The sequence below is a fragment of the Sarcophilus harrisii genome, chromosome 2, assembly GCF_902635505.1.
Source record: "Sarcophilus harrisii chromosome 2, mSarHar1.11, whole genome shotgun sequence".
Classification (NCBI taxonomy): domain Eukaryota; kingdom Metazoa; phylum Chordata; class Mammalia; order Dasyuromorphia; family Dasyuridae; genus Sarcophilus; species Sarcophilus harrisii.
The window spans coordinates 605,437,198-605,443,070 of NC_045427.1; the positions used below are offsets into that span (position 1 = coordinate 605,437,198).

The 5,873-nt window shown below is 41.6% G+C and overlaps 1 pseudogene; it reads right to left on the reverse strand.

Annotated features, from left to right (window-relative positions):
* Window positions 1–755: 755 nt before the first annotated feature.
* On the reverse strand, window positions 756–5,551 carry LOC100929891 (annotated as a pseudogene).
* Window positions 5,552–5,873: the final 322 nt, after the last annotated feature.

Genomic DNA, 5,873 nt, shown 5'->3' on the forward strand with positions numbered 1-5,873 from the left:
CTCCACTGATTAAATCGTCAGTCCACTATAAAAACAACTACCAAACAAAATATTCTACCAGGAGAGCTGAGCTGATGTCTCTAGAGTTCTGAGATATTCAAGGCTAACAAAAAGGGTCACACAGGTGGGCTATATCATGGGCAAGACCTGAACTCTGTTCTTATAACTTTAAAGACATTTTTATTGCCAATGCTGAGCAACCTCTCAATACTTGAGGTAGGTTTTAAGGGAAGGGAATGAGCACTTCTAGAATACCTACTATATGTTAAGCATTATGCTAAATGATTTACAAATTTTCTCTCATTTGACACTGAACAGTACCCTGTCAGCTTCTTGACATTATTTTCTGCATTTTACAGTAAAGCAAATTGAGACAAATATATGTTAAGTGACTTGCCTAGCTGGTAAATCTTAAGACTGGATTTCAGTTATCTCCATAATTCTTCCAAGACTGTGGGGCTCTGTCACTTGAGTAGAAGAACATTCTTCTGGATGTTTCACTATTAAGGACATTAAGAAAGTATCTAGAGTTGTGACTGGAGAAAAGGAGCTAGCACACACTTGATGAGTGCAGTAGAAATGGGATTAGGGGTATAGGTCTCTGTTGGCACAGGATTGATAAAGTCCTTATAGGGAGCCCATTCAATCACTGGGTAGTTTGAGGTCCATTCACCAACCAGTTCCACTTCTTTCCCAACCCATGGGACCCAATGTCTTTTGGGGTAAAGGGGGATGATGTCACTTTCTGAAACTACTTACGGATGAGAGTGGGTGTTGGGCTGAGTTACCCCACAGGATTCCATTTGAAAGAACTTGAGCTGATTGAAGATCCAGGGAGTTAAGTCAGTCCCCTGAAGCTGGCCAATAGAGCTGTCTAGTGCTGGTCATTTTTTTAAAATAGCTTTTTATTTACAAGACATATGCATAGGTAATTTTTCATCACTGACCCTTGCAAAACCTTCTGTTCCAACTTTTCCCCTCCTTACCCCCACCCTCCCAAGATGGCAGGTAGACCAATAAATCTTAAATATGTTAAAGTATATATTCAATGAAATATATGTATACATATTTATACAGTTATCTTGCTGCACAAGAAAAAAATTGGATTTAGAAATACAGTAAACAACCTGAGAAGGAACACAAAAATGCAAGCGGGCAATAACAGAAGAAGTGGAAATGTTATGTTGTGGTCCACACTCATTTCCCATAGTTCTTTCACTGGGTGTAGCTGATTCTCTTCATTACTGCTTTTTTGGAACTGATTTGATTCATCTCATTGCTGAACATGGCCACATCCATCAGAATTGATCATCATATAGTATTGTTGTTGAAGTAAGTAATGATCTTCTGGTCCTGCTCATTTCACTCAGCATCAGTTCGTGTAAGTCTCTCCAGGCCTTTCTGAAATTATCCTGTTGGTCATTTCTTATAGAACAATAATATTCCATAACATTCATATACCACAATTTATTCAGACATTTTTCAATTGATGGGCATCCATTCAGTTTCCAGTTTCTAACCATTACAAAAAGGGGCTGCCACAAACATTTTTGTAGTGCTGGTCATTTGAAGGTGAATTGCTCCAAGTTTAAAGGAAAACAGAGCTAGAACTAGAGAGAGAACACTCAGAGCAGAACTCTCATTCTTGGGAAGTGCTTAGAATTTCCCTGAACATTCTATAAATATAGCTCTTTACAGAATGTTAGGCAGCCATCACTTGTCATGGGGATTACATTATAATCCAAAAGCAATTTTGAGAAAAGGGGGAATCCCATCAGAATGACAGAGGGATTCACAAAATCCTTCATTACCAGGTCTCCTTGATAGAGAGATTAACGCAAACTTCTACAGAAGTCATATGGGTAAAGCCTCTGTCAAGTATTGTTTTTAAAAATATTCCTGGGGCAGCCAGGTGGCTCAGTGGATAGAACAGCAGGCCTGAAGTCAGGAGGACCTGAGTCCAAATCTGATCTCAGATATTTAATGCTTCCTAGCTGTGTGACCCTGGGCAAGTCACTTAACCTTAATTGCCTCAGCAAATAAAAATAATAATTAATGAAGATATTCCCCTTCTTTCACCAAGGGCTGGATTATTTTTTAGATGTATTTTAGATGTTTTTTTGTTTTTTTTTTTTACCCTGGCCAGCTCTACTGCACACTTGCCCTCAGGGAAGTACGTGGTTGAATGCCAAGTAATTTTCTTCTTTTTGGCAGGTGGCCTCTCAAACACATCTCCTACCCCAGCTGCTTTTTGCCTGAAGAACTTGGTATATGGGGCTCTCACTTGACTCCAGGCTGTTTGGCAAGCGGTGTCTTGATCCACTAGGTGGGTGTGTTTGGTTCTGCCCGACCAACCAAAGTTCTTGACGTGCATAAGGACACGCCAGTCTAATCGAAATGATCCTGCAACGTGGGAGCACTGACATCTCTCTTGTGCACTTCATCATCCATGAAGAAAGCACCCGTCATAGTATCCCTGCAAGAACTCGTATTTGCCTTTGCCAGCTTTGTTGATTGATAATAACTTTGCCAGTTGCTCGGAGTTCAGCTCTTCTTTTCTCTTCTTTCAAGCTTCGCACGCGTTCAATCTCGGCTTTCTCCTTTTTAGTGGCTTCTCCGTGCTCTCTGTCCCGTTGGATTCGTTTTAGCTCTGGACCTTTCCATGTCTCAAGGTCCTCCTCCTAGTAAAAACTCACCCCTGGGGGCAGCTGGGTGGTGCAGTGGATAGAGCACCAGCACTGAAGTCAGGAGGACCTGAATTCAAATCTGACCTGAGACACTTAACACTTCCTGGAAGTGTGACCCTGGGCAAGTCACTTAACTCCAATGGCCTCAAAAAAAGCAAAAACAAAACACACAAACCTCATCTATGTGCTGAATGCTCGTAGGGCAGCCGGGAACGTTGATCTTCCGTCAGTTCCTTTTTTTGTCGCCTCTTCCACCCTATTGAACGTCGACTTGCGCCTCTCCTCAACCACACGTTTTGCTTCATGCTCCAGCTCCATCTGCTTCAGTGCTTCTGCCTGTACTCTCGAGTTGTAACTCGGTCCTTTTTTCGAATGAAGACTGGTTTGAGGCGGGCTTCCATTTCCTCCTCACTGTCTATCTATTCTTCACATTCGGACTCATACCGATTCTTCCCCAGAATGCCCTTCATCGTCCACTGTCATACGTTCCAGTTCCTCCTTTTTCCTCTCTAACAGAGCTCTCTGAACAGGCACGCTGGCGCTGCTTCCTGCTCAGCAATTTCCTCCTGTCCTCTGGCTCCGCTCCCTCCCACCTGCTCTTCCTTCCCGAGTCGCTTTGTCCCAGCTCTTCAGGAGCTCCTTGTTTCCAATGCCAAAGCAATCTCTCTTCAGTATCTGTTCGGATGCGGTTCTGCAAACAGCGAAGCCGGGGATCTCTCGGTGACTCCTCAGGCTCGGCTTCTTTCTGGATGAACTGAAATTCTTTGTCCTGCTCATCCGAGGACTTTACAGGCGCATAGCCTGGTCTCTTCCCAGCCACATAACGTTTCACTCTCACTTTCTCCACTGAAAGCTCCCCCTTCCAGAGAGACCTGGAGAGGTTTACATGAACCTGGAGAGGTTCATTTAGCATCAGCTAAGTGAAATGAGCAGAACCAGATCATTGTATACGGGTCTTCCTGAACTAGGGTCTTCCTGATACATACCCAGCCCTTTATTCTCTGTCATGGACCGAGTGTAGTTCAAGTTCAGATCTATGGTCTGAGGAGTCCAGTGTCATGTGATTTTCCAAAATGGTTCCTCACAAGCATGTGTGCCCAGAATCTTCAAAAACAGTCACAGACATTTATTCATCTCCATCACATGAAAGTCTATTAAATGCTGAGTCAGAGACATTAAACCTACCCTTACTTCCAGTTGCTTAGAATCCAGGATGGGAATGAGACAAATGATAGACAAACAAAATTCAGTAAACACCTTCAGAAAACATATACAAAGAAAATTACTCTTCAAAATGTTTACAGAAGTGGGCACCCTGATCTTTAGCCATTTTGATCAATATCGGGTTGTTTTTTTTTTAATGCCCTGAATTCAATTGATATCAGATGATAGAGGATAAATATCCCTGTCTATTTCTCTCACTGTATGATAAGGGCAAATTCCTTCACCTCTCCCTTTCTTCAGTTGTAAAATATGGGGGAATTTGGCGAAGAAGGGACATAGAGAGGTGATCTCTTGGAGTTAGGGGAACTCTTGGGAGCTTGTTGAGTTGAATCAAACCTCAGGTGCAGAAAATGAATGATGCAGGGAAGCCTGAAGCTACCTTTTGATTCAATGACAGACCCTTTGCATTATGAAAAGTCATTTTGAAAAGTTGGCCAGACTGGGGAATTGCCCTCAGAGGGAGGACCTGGTCTCTGTTATAAATTGTCTGTGTCATCCTGGGGCCAAGTCACCTCGAAAGGCTCTAAGCAAAACTAAAAGATAGCAAATTAGGGGAAGGGGGAAGGAAGTGCCAATTTGCATTGATAGAGGGAGCTTCCTCACCCAATGAAATCAAAGATCACATCCTTATCACTAGGTTAAAAGTGAGTTTCTTCAGCAACAAGGATAGTTCCTTCCAGCCAAAAGCCTTTCTTTGTATCCCCAGTAATTAGCTCAGGTCTGGCCACAGTAAAGGCTTCTTGAATGCTTTTTGACTATCATACCTATACTAGGTTTGAGGAACACAAGGAAAAAACACTCTCCCTCTTATAACCACATAGTAGATACTTTGTTTTTACATGTGGAGAAAAGTCCAGATAAAATTTCACTTAAGAATTGTGTATTATGGGCAACAACAAGATTATATGATGATCAGTTCTTATGGCATGGCTCTCTTCAACAGTTAGATGATTCAAACCAGTTCCAATTGTTCAGTGATGAAGAGAACCATGTACTCCCAGGAAGAGAGGACTGTGGGAACTGAGTGTGAACCACAACACAGCATTTTCACTTTTTGTTGTTTGTTTGTTTGCATTTTGTTTTCTTTCTCAGTTTTTTTTCTTGATCTGATTTTTCTTGTGCGGCAGGATAACTGTATAAATATGTGTACATATATTGGATTTAACATATTTAACATGTATTGGACTACCCGCCATCTAGGGGAGGAGGTGGGAGGAAGGAGGGGATAATTTGGGATAGAAGGCTTTGCAAGTGTCAGTGTTGAAAAATTACCAATGCATATGTTTTGTATATAAAAATCTTTAATTAAAAAAGAAAAAAAGAAAGAAAGAGAAAGAGAGAAGGAAAGGAAGGAAGGAAGGAAGAAAGGAAGAAAGAGAGAAAGAAAGAAAGAAAGAAAGAAAGAAAGAAAGAAAGAAAGAAAGAAAGAAAGAAAGAGAGGAAGAAAGAAAGAGAGGAAGAAAGAAAGAAAGAGAGAAAGAAAGAAAGAGAGAAAGAAAGAAAGAAAGAAAGAAAGAAAGAAAGAAAGAAAGAAAGAAAGAAAGAAAGAAAAAAGAAAGATCCCCCTTCTCGATGCGAACTGGGATTGCCCCAGCAATGGAATGAATGAGACCCATTTCATGAGGGTGTTTGGGATACATCTAGGGCCGAACGGGGGACTGGGGGACGGGACGACGGTTTCATTCACTGATCCTGGACTTCAGAGTTTGCAAACGTTAAAAAAAACAAAACAAACAAACAAACAAACAAAAAAAAACGCTGAAGCGTCTCTTACGGTCTTTCAGTGAAATATTGGCGAGGGCAAGATACTGAACGTCGTCCTAAGGATAGACAGTACCCTCTTTCAAAAATTCCCTCGCTCTTAACGAGCTATTGCTTTTAGGAGTTTGGAATCTCTCTATTTATACACACAAAGGACTATGACAAAGACGAGCGGGACTTCCCATCTGAGTCCACAGAAAA